A 10,465-nucleotide genomic window follows, 5' to 3' on the forward strand; every position below is an offset into this window, starting at 1 on the left:
CTTATGATCCTATATTTTCAGAAAAAAAGGGATGAGAATTTATGTTTTAGTGTTCTGTAGCCATCCATGTCCATGTGGACAACGTTCCAATATGCCAAGGCATATGTCCAAAAGGTACAGGGTACCTGGTACAGGGTACCAGGTACAGACCTGCTCCTTACAGCCTGCAGGGACAGAGGCGCAGGGCAGGGACTCCGTAGCACAGCCTGGGATGCACAGGGCACAGGCATGTGCAGCAGCTGCAAGACAGCCCTGCCAGAGCCAACTTGAGCAGCACTTTGGCCTTGGCTGCTGGGCCCGGGCCTGAGGCAGGAGCAGGAGACAAGTGACCCTTGCAGACCTGGGGCCTCATTGCCTCCTTGTCCCTGCTCAGCAGCCTGGCAGGGGCCGCCCCATGCTCCTGCCCTTGCCATTGCACATTCCCACATGCCAGTGCCCATCCTGGCAAGAGCCCTGAGCAAGGAGGGAGGGACAGCATCTGCCTGGCCAGGGGCTGGGGCTCAGGCCTTGGCCCTTGGCATTCCTGAAACACATCCAGCTTTGCTCAGCACCACAGACACCTTTGCCTTGTTTGTCCCCAGGTGTCATCACTGCCTCCAATGTTCTGCTCTAACTGGAACCTGGAGACACTTTCTCAGTCATGTTCCTCAGCGGGACCCATTAAAACTTGAATGAAATTTGAAGTTCCATTTTAAGTTTGAGTTGTTGAGAAGTTTTTTGAAGACACTCTCAGGGACTGAGTCTGATGTAAACAACACCAAATCCCCAGAGGCTCATTAAATCCTTGTGCTGTGTCTGTGCTGCTGAGCTTTAAAGGAACAGCTCTTCCCAGGGCCAGCTCCTCTCCCAGCCCAGCAGGGCTGAGGGCTCTGCCGGCAGGGACAGGAGCCAGGCAGAGACAGGCTGAAGGCAATCAGGATTGGGAAGACATTGAGCTGAGACTTCACTTGGGGAAAGATCTTTACAGCCCTGTGCATGGTGAGTGTGTGGATGCAGGGCAATGTCCCCTGTGCTCCTGGAGGCATCCCCTGAAGCTGACCTAGGACAGGACTGATGTGACTGTAAGGATGGCTCTGCTGCTGTCTCTGCTTTGGGGTGGATGTGCTGCAGAGCAGGGCTCCCCTGGGCACTGTCAGAGGGACAGGGCAGGACGGCTCCTGCTGCCAGGGACGGCTGCAGGGGGTGAAGCTGGGGCTGCAGCCAGGGCTGCTCAGAACTCCAGCTCATGTCCAGCTCATTTCTGAGGGGACTTGTCATGAGCTGATTCAGGGTAGGAGTTTCCTGCTTGTGTCTCTGCTTTCCTGAATCTGTGCTCTCATTTTTCCCTGGCTCAGCTTGGCGGCAATAGAAAATTAACTGTGCAGGGTAGAGCAGGGGCTGAGGCACTTAAACTGTCACCCTGAGGATTCCTGGGCACCTCAGCAAGTGCCTGCACCTGCCCAGCCTCCAGATCCATGCAGCATCACCTTTCCATGATGCCCAGGCTGGGGTAACTGTTCTTTAATCCCTGCAGGGCCCAGCAGCTGCAGGGCAGGGTTGGCCTAGGGGCTGGGCTGGGCTCTGGCAGCTCTGGCAGGGAAGGAGCCCGGGGCCACAGGAGCAGCTGGGGCTGGAACAGCTCCAGCAGCAGAGCCGTGGGCAGAGAGGGAGGGAGGTAGTGCTGAGGGAAGCCCTGCTGCAGGGCAGATGTGGCACCTGCCGGGCCTGCCCTGCAGGGCACACATTGCCCTGAGCAGCACAGCTCTTGTGTCCCCTCGCAGCCAGCACAGCCCTCAGCCCGGGGGCTCAGGGCCCTCAGTCCCTCCTGGGCGGGCAGAGCAGCCCCAGAGATGAAGGGCATCTCTGCGGCCATGTGCCCATTCCCTGCTGACCAGGGCCTGAGGGCCACTGTCCTGCCCTGCTGCTGCCTGGCAGGGGCTGGGCAGGGCTGGCCAGGGAAAGGCTTTTCCTCAGGTCCCACTCTCTCTCTCCTTGCCTTTCGCAGATGCTGCTGGCATTGCTGAGGGGCTCTCTGCCATGGCAGTTGCAGCTGCAGGGCCAGGCCCAGCCCTTGGGCTCCTGCTGTGCAGGCTGAGCACAGCAATGGGGTGTCCCAGCTCCCTGTGCCCGGGCAGCTCTGGGCAGGGCAGCCTGGGAGGCTGGCAATGAGCCCACTTTCCTGACTCTGGGAAAGGGTGGGACACCCCATTGCTGTGCTCAGCCTGCACAGGAGGAGCCCAAGGGCTGGGCCTGGCCCTGCAGATGCAACTGCCATGGCAGAGAGCCCCTCAGCAATGCCAGCAGCACCTGGGAAAGGCAAGGAGAGAGAAGGGCCTGAGGTAAAGCCTTTCCCTGCCCAGCCCTGCCCAGCCCCTGCCAGGCAGCAGCAGGGCAGGACAGTGGCCCTCAGGCAACTTTGTGAGCCAGGGATCCCTTTGCTCTCAGCAGTGTCTCCTGGCTGTCCAGGGTAACACGGGAGTGGATCTCACAAAGGTGTAAGTGCAGGGCAGCTGGAACAGGAGAGAGGGACAGAGCAGCTCCCCTCAGTCTGCACTAGGCCTCAGACAATCCTCCTGCCTTCCTGGACTCTCTGTTCTCCCCAGGTGCAGCAGAATCTCTCATTCTGCCTTCTGTTACCCCCATCCCTTCACCCAGGCAGCTCCTCTGCCATAGGGGAACATTCTTTATCCAAGTCCCAACACCAGGACTGGCCCCTGCCCTCACTGTTCCCCTGCACTGACTGGGGGTTAAGGGTGACTCCCAGGTGTCCTGCAGGCCAAGGTCCAGCTCCTCACACAACATTGGCCGGCAGCAATCAGGGCCCTAGCAACAAAGCTGAAGGAAGATCTCCTAGATATGGACAGGGGGAGGTGTTTAGTGGCAAGAAAGGGTCTATGAGAAAGGGCTTTGAATCTTCTGGAGAAACCTCCCCTCAATTATCACTGTAATTCTTTCTTCAAAAGGTTCCAATGTCTGGAGACAGCAAATGTCCAACAGCAGCTCCATCAGGCACTTCCTCCTGCTGGCATTGGCAGACACGCGGCAGCTGCAGCTCCTGCACTTCTGCCTCTTGCTGGGCATCTCCCTGGCTGCCCTCCTGGGCAACGGCCTCATCATCAGCGCCATAGCCTGCGGCCACCACCTGCACACGCCCATGTTCTTCTTCCTGCTCAACCTGGCCCTCAGCGACCTGGGCTCCATCTGCACCACTGTCCCCAAAGCCATGCACAATTCCCTGTGGGACACTAGGGACATCTCCTATGCAGGATGTGCTGCACAGGTTTTTTTCTTTCTCTTCTTCATTGGAGCAGAATTTTCCCTCCTGACCATCATGTGCTACGACCGCTACGTGTCCATCTGCAAACCCCTGCACTACGGGACCCTCCTGGGCAGCAGAGCTTGTGCCCACATGGCAGCAGCTGCCTGGGCCAGTGCCTTTCTCACTGCTCTGCTGTATATAGCCAATACATTTTCCCTGCCCCTGTGCAAGGGCAATGCTCTGGGCCAGTTCTTCTGTGATATCCCCCAGATCCTCAAGCTCTCCTGCTCACACTCCACCTTCTGAAATATTTGGATTTCGTTGCTTGGTGTCTGTTTAAGTTTTGGTTGTTTTGTGTTCATTGTTTTCTCCTATGTGCAGATTTTCAGGGCTGTGCTGAGGATCCCCTCTGAGCAGGGACGGCACAAAGCCTTTTCCACCTGCCTCCCTCACCTGGCTGTGGTCTCCCTGTTCATCAGCACTGGCTTTTTTGCCTACCTGAAGCCCCCCCCCATCTCCTCCCCATTGCTGGACCTGGCTGTGTCAGTTCTGTACTCAGTGGTGCCTCCAGCCCTGAACCCCCTGATCTACAGCCTGAGGAATCAGGAGCTCAGTGCTGCAGTGTGGACACTGCTGAGTGCACCATTTGGGAAACATTTGGGAAACCTTCAGGTCCTTTTCGGCAGATTTCTGTTCCTGACCCCTTCCCCAGCCTTGTTGCCTTTCTCTAGACACACTTCAGCCCCTCCATGGCCTTCCGAAATATGGGGCCCAGAGCTGGACACAGCACTCGAAGTGTGGCCTCACCAGTGCCCAGCACAGGGGAAGAATCCCTGTCCTGCTGGCCACACCATTCCTGATCCAGGCCAGGAGCCATTGGCCTTCTTGGCCACCTGGGCACACTGCTGGCTCATGTCCAGCCTGCTGTCCATCAGTTCCCCCAGGTCCCGTTCTGCCTGGCCGCTCTCCAGCCACACTTTCCCCAGCCTGTAGCACTGCAGGTGTTGTTGTGGCCAAAGTGCAAGACCCAGCACTTGGACTTGTTCAACCTCACCTTGTCTGGTTTGGGTCCTGGATGCATCCTGTCCAGGGCCCTCTGCAGAGCCCTCCTACCCGCCAGCAGATCCCCACTCACACCCAGCTTGGTGTCATCTGCAGATTTGCTGATGCTGGACTCAGTCCCCTCATGCAGATCATCAGTGCAGACATTGGAATCCGCGCTGGCTGGCTCTGATTCCTCAGCCATCCTGTGGGTGCCCTGGGATGGCACTCAAGGTGACCTGTTCCATAACCTTGCTATGCACTCAGGTCAGGCTGACAGGCCTGGAGTTCCCCAGATCCTCCTTCCAGCCCTTCTTGGGGATGGGCTCACAGTGGCACCTGCAGTCCCCTGGGACCTCCCTGCTGAGCCAGCATTGATGGTAAATGATGGAGAGCAGCTTGGGGAGCTCATCCACAGCTCCCTCATCCCCCTGGGATGGATCCCATCTGCTCCCAGAGACACCTGTGAGCATCTGAGTGGCTCAGCAGGTCCCCAGCTTCTTCCTCCTGGATTACAGGGGGGCTGTTCTGCTCCCTGTGCCCATCCACCAGCTCAGGAGAACACTCGTCCTGAGGACAACCTGACTCATTCTTGAATATTGCGGCAAAGAAGGTTTTAAGCAGCTCAGCTTTTCCTTATCTTACTTATTGTATTCCCCACTGCCTCCAATAAAGAGTAGATGTTCTACTTATCCCTCCTTTTGCTATTTGGTTCATTTTAAAACATTTTTTAGTATTTTTCACACAAGTGGCTGTGTTAGGTTTTAATTAACCTTTTACCACTCTACTTTTCTTTCTGCATGACCTAAAAACATCCTTAAACACTTCCTGAAATGCTTGATCTTCTGTCCAAAGATGATGCACCCTCTTTTTTCCCTCAGTTCCCACAAAAGCTCCATGGCCAGCCAGGACAAGAATTAGCTGGCTCAACTTTAGCACAGAGGCACAGGCTGCTCCTTCTCCCTCAAGATTTCTTTCTTGAGGTGTGTCCATCATCTGGTAGCTAGGGAAGAGGCGCGGCGGAAGATTTCGCGATATCACGGAAAGCCAGGACCCACGGTTCCCCATAGATAAGACCCTCAGGTACTCATAGATAAGAAATTAACATAGGAATGTGGTCCCACTAACAATAGGAATGTTGCCCCACAGAAGCCAGTAACTTTCCATCCCTTACCCAGTACTTTTCCATTCCCTACTAACCATAGGTAAGAAGGACAAACCCCTTTTTTGACGTAGAGACCCCTAAGACTATAAGACCCCATGAGAAGAAGTAATAAACGCCTTTTGACCGTCCACCACATTGGTGTCTGTGTGTGTCATTGGCCCGAACAGCCCTAGAGAGAGGGCTGTCGAGCTGTACCTCAGAACCAGGTCGCCTGCCTTGATCTAGAAGGCAACATTTGGTGCCGGAACCCGGGACAGCGGCTTGCGCCCGGCCAACGGGGACACTCCTGGAACGAGGACGGCGGCTGCGACAGCGGGACTGATCGCAGCTGGGGGGGGACGCCTCCCGGACCAGCTTGGACGATGGAAGCCACAGCGAAGGTCGTAACAGAGATGCATGCGCAATGGGGTATAGAATGTAAACTTAAGGATTTAACTCTCGCATTGACGAGATCGATTAATCTTGGGGCTATTGAAAGCCCCGTGGACGTCCTACATTCGGACGTGTGGGATAACTGTACAAAAGCCCTGGCGGAGGACGCTATGTCCTTGGGCTCAGGGAAAGCCCTAAAATCGTGGGGCAGAGTTGTCCAGGCTCTGAAAAAAGCTCGACAAGAGCAAGAAACCTGGAAAGCTGCACGAGCTTGTTTATTAGCCGTGCCGCAGTTGTGGGTGGGCGCGGCGACACAAACCGCGGAGGTGCTTGACCCGGGCCGGCCCGCGGAGGCGCGAACGCTGGATCCCCCTCAGGGAGCGGACTCACCATCGGGGGGGGGGAGCACACGCGGGCGTTCTGGCAGGCGCTCGCGAAGGAGGCGCGGAACGCGGCCAGAATGTCGGACCCCATAAGGACCGATAGAAACGCCCCCCCACCATATGCGTTTGAAAATGGCGCCGGACCGCATGGTCAGGGTGGAAAGGAGGAGGCGGGGGGCGGAAACGCAGTCAGCCCGCTGAACAACGCATGTGCGGGCGAGCGGGGAGACGGGGCGGCCCCCGCCGAGGCGCGTAAGACCAATCAGAGCGCTTTATTCAAATTAAGTCCTTGGAGGGCAAGGACCTCCCCCAGCAGGAGGCGGGGGGACCCCAGGGGGAGGGAACGGCCCGACCCCCGCAGAAAGGGGCAGGGTCAGAGCCCGAGGAAAAGGCAGAGCAGCCCGGAAGCGCTTCTTTACTCGACTTCCGGCTCGGACTCGGACTCGAGCTCGGAGCCCGAGACAGGGTCAGAGGATTCCGACTCAGATTCTAGCTCAAACAGAGAGAGAGCAGCGGCATGTAAGGTCACTAGCCACAGCGCTCCTGCATGGGTGAAGGGGTTACCAGAGAAAAACCGAATCCCGCTTACAAACTGGCGGAAAATAAAATTGGCTTGCGCGGAATGGGCTCCGTCTGCCACTCTGGTGTTCCCGGTTCGTGTGGGGGGGGCAGGCGGAAACCAAAGGATTTATTCACCGGTTAATCCAAAAGATGTGCAGGCAATTGTTAAAGCGATTGCGGATAAGGGAATTAATTCTGCCATGGTTCGCACCCTTATTGACGGCCTTTTTGGTGGGGACGATATGCTTCCCTTTGATATTAAGCAGACGTGTAGAATGATATTTGATGGTGCGGGAATGATCGTTTTTAAACAAGAATGGGAGGACAATTGCCTCAAACAGCTAGCCTTGGTAACGGGGCCAGACCACCCACTGCACGGTTCCAGCATACAGAGGCTGATGGGCACAGACCCCACCATGATCACCCCTCAGGCGCAGGCTGAGGGCTTGCGTGCCCATGAGGTTATGACAACAACCCGTGCTGCTCGAGAAGCCATCCGTGACACCTCTAAAGTGGTAGCTAAACCATCCCCGTGGTCTCTCATAAAACAGGGTGAGAGTGAGAGTTTCACTCATTTTGTGGACAAACTTCAGGCCGCATTAGATTCCTCTGCGTTACCCCCAGAGGCGAATGGTCCCATGCTGGCAGACTGCCTACGCCAGCAATGTAACTCAGCCACCAAAGATATTTTAAGGTCACTGCCGCAGGGGTCCAATATAGCTGCCATGATCAGACACGTTGCAAAGGAGGAACATCTAGTTCCCATTCAAGCAGCAGTTCACACCGCAATAACCAGTGTGATGGCGTGCCTTAAGTGCGGCCAGGCAGGCCACTTGGCAGTAAACTGCCCCCAGCCAAGGCGCCTATCAGCAGATGCTCCACCACGCCAAGGGGGAGGTAGGGGGCCATGCTGGGTGTGCGGAAGGAAGGGGCATTTAGCTAAGGAATGCAGATCCAGGTTTCAGGGAAACGGGAGAGGGAGGGGGCAACCAGGCCGTATCCAGCCCCCTCCCACCTGGAACATGCAGCGGCCCAGCTACAGCAACCCCCAGTGGGGCAGGGGACCCTCATACCCTATCCCCCCACAGGGAGCAGTCAACTTTGCATCCCCTCCAGAAATACAATGGCAGAGTTGCGCAGCACCGCCCTCAATACCCTCTCACCCCCCACCGCCACAAGCCGCGCCGGAGTCACAGGAACAGCAGGGGACGTCCCAGAGTGGGATCCCTGGGTGGCCTTGGTCATGAAAATAGGGAAGGAACCCCTGATGGTGTGGGGGACATGCCACCTTTATGGTAGTCAAGATCCACATGTCATAGGGTTTCAGTTCTGGGCGGACACGGGATCAGACTGCACGATTATTCCCCAAGCACACTGGCCCGGACATTGGCAAATCAAAGAAGTCCCTCCAGTGAATGGAGTGGGGGGGCAGTCCCGGGCATGGAAAAGTGCCCAGCTGGTGGCTATAACACTTCACACGAAAAAGGGACCAGAAAAGAAAGTAGCAATCTACCCCTACATTTTGCAAAATTCTCCACCCCTGTTGGGAAGGGATGTTCTTTCCTTGCTAGGATTTCGGATTACAAATTTATCCTGAGGGCCACTGCCGTGCACCCCCCGCTGCCAATCAAATTGACTTGGAAATCATCAGACCCTGTATGGGTTGAGCAGTGGCCCCTGACAGAGCCTCGAATGGCAGCCTTGCTGGAACTGGTCGACCGCGAATTGCAAAAGGGTCACATAGAACCCTCCACCAGCCCATGGAACACCCCTGTATTCGTGATCCCCAAGAGGTCCGGACAAGGCTATCGTCTCGTCCACGACCTGAGAGAGGTCAACAAGACAATCTGACCCATGGGTCCAGTCCAGACACTGCTACCCGCGAACTCAGTCATCCCCGAAGGGCAGCCGTGCGCAGTACTGGACATCAAGGACTGCTTCTTTTCAATACCCCTGCACCCTGAGGACAGAGAACGATTTGCCTTTTCCGTGGCGTTTCGGAACGGCGAGCGGCCCAACCTTCGCTTCCAATGGAGAGTGCTTCCACAAGGCCTAGTCGACAGTCCGACCATATGCCAGATCACCGTGGACAAAGCACTGACGCCAGTCAGACACTCCAATCCCACCGCAACCATCATCCAGTACATGGACAACATCCTGGTTGCAGCACCATCAACAAGCCAAGTAGATGACCTGGTGACCACAATCACAGAGACCCTTCAGGCCAACGGCTTCGAGATCGCGAGTGCAAAGATCAAGAGAGGACCCTGTGTGACCTTCCTGGGAGTAGGAATCACAAGCTCCTACGTGACACCCCCTGAGATGAAGATCAACCGAGAAGTCGAGACGCTCCACGACGTGCAACGCCTGGTGGGATCACTGCAGTGGCTTCGCAACGTCGTCCTGATTCCTCCCGAGGTCAATGACCCTCTATACGACCTCCTGAAAAGGAAGAACCCCTGGGATCCCAAGGAGCTGACGCCGCAAGCAACGAGCTCCCTCGACTTCATCGAAAACCAGATGTCCACTGGCACGCTTGCCAGATGGAACCCAGCCATGCCACTGGACCTGTACGTCCACTTTACACCGAAGGGGGGAGTGGGAGCACTGGCTCAAGGACTCGCTGAAAAGGCCCGACCGATCCAATGGGTGGTCCTCGGAAGACCCGCATGTGCATTTTCCCCAGGAATCGAATGCATCGCCAGTCTCATCATGAAAGGCAGGAGACTCGCCTTGAAACACCTAGGGACAGAGCCGACAAGCATCCACCTTCCGTTTCGCAAGCAGCCGACCTCGGAGTCAGCCACAATATCAGAGTACCTGGCCCTTGCTCTCTCCGGTTTCGGAGGAGAAATCTCCTACTCCTCCAAGCCACCCTAGACAAAGCTGCTGACCGTAGTCGACATGGACGTGCCACCGAAGGTCAAGGACAGACCGCAGCCAGGACCAACGGTCTTCACAGACGCTTCCTCCACGACTTCAACCGCAGCAGCAGTGTGGTAGGCAGGAGAGCAATGGCACTGCGTCAAAGCGTGTGACCCCACACTGTCAGTGCAACAGCTGGAGGCAGCAGCAGTGGTTTTGGCGTGCGGACTCTTCCAAGACGAACACCTCAACATCGTAATGGACTCTATATTCGTGGCAAGGCTCTGCCTAGCCATGGCAGGACCAGGAGTGTCGACATCAGCAGCAGCCCTAATGCTGGAAGAAGCACTTTCCTCGCGACAGGGCACCGTGTCAGTCATCCACATCAACAGCCATGACCCAGTCAAAGGTTACTTCCAGACCGGCAACGACAAAGCGGACACCGCAGCAAAAGGCGTTTGGACCTTGCAAAGAGCTCGTCAACTGCACGAGTCGCTCCACATCGGAGTCAAAGCACTGGCAAAGAGATGCGGAATCCCGACGGCGGACGCGAAACATGTGGTAGCCACCTGCCCTCATTGCCAGAAGTCACCCCTATGGACCTGTGGGGTCAACCCGAGAGTTCTCAAGCCCTCAGAAATCTGGCAGTCGGACTTCACCTGGTGCGACCTGATGAAGCCCCGAGCATGGCTTGCAGTGACAGTAGACACTTATAGCGGGACGATCATAGCCACACAGCACCCCAAAACCAACTCCAAAAACACAATTCAGCACTGGCTGACAGCCATGGCTTGGCTTAGTATCCCCAAGCAGATCAAAACGGACAATGGCTCCAATTTC

This window comes from Melospiza melodia, unplaced genomic scaffold, assembly GCF_035770615.1.
Source record: "Melospiza melodia melodia isolate bMelMel2 unplaced genomic scaffold, bMelMel2.pri scaffold_28, whole genome shotgun sequence".
Classification (NCBI taxonomy): domain Eukaryota; kingdom Metazoa; phylum Chordata; class Aves; order Passeriformes; family Passerellidae; genus Melospiza; species Melospiza melodia.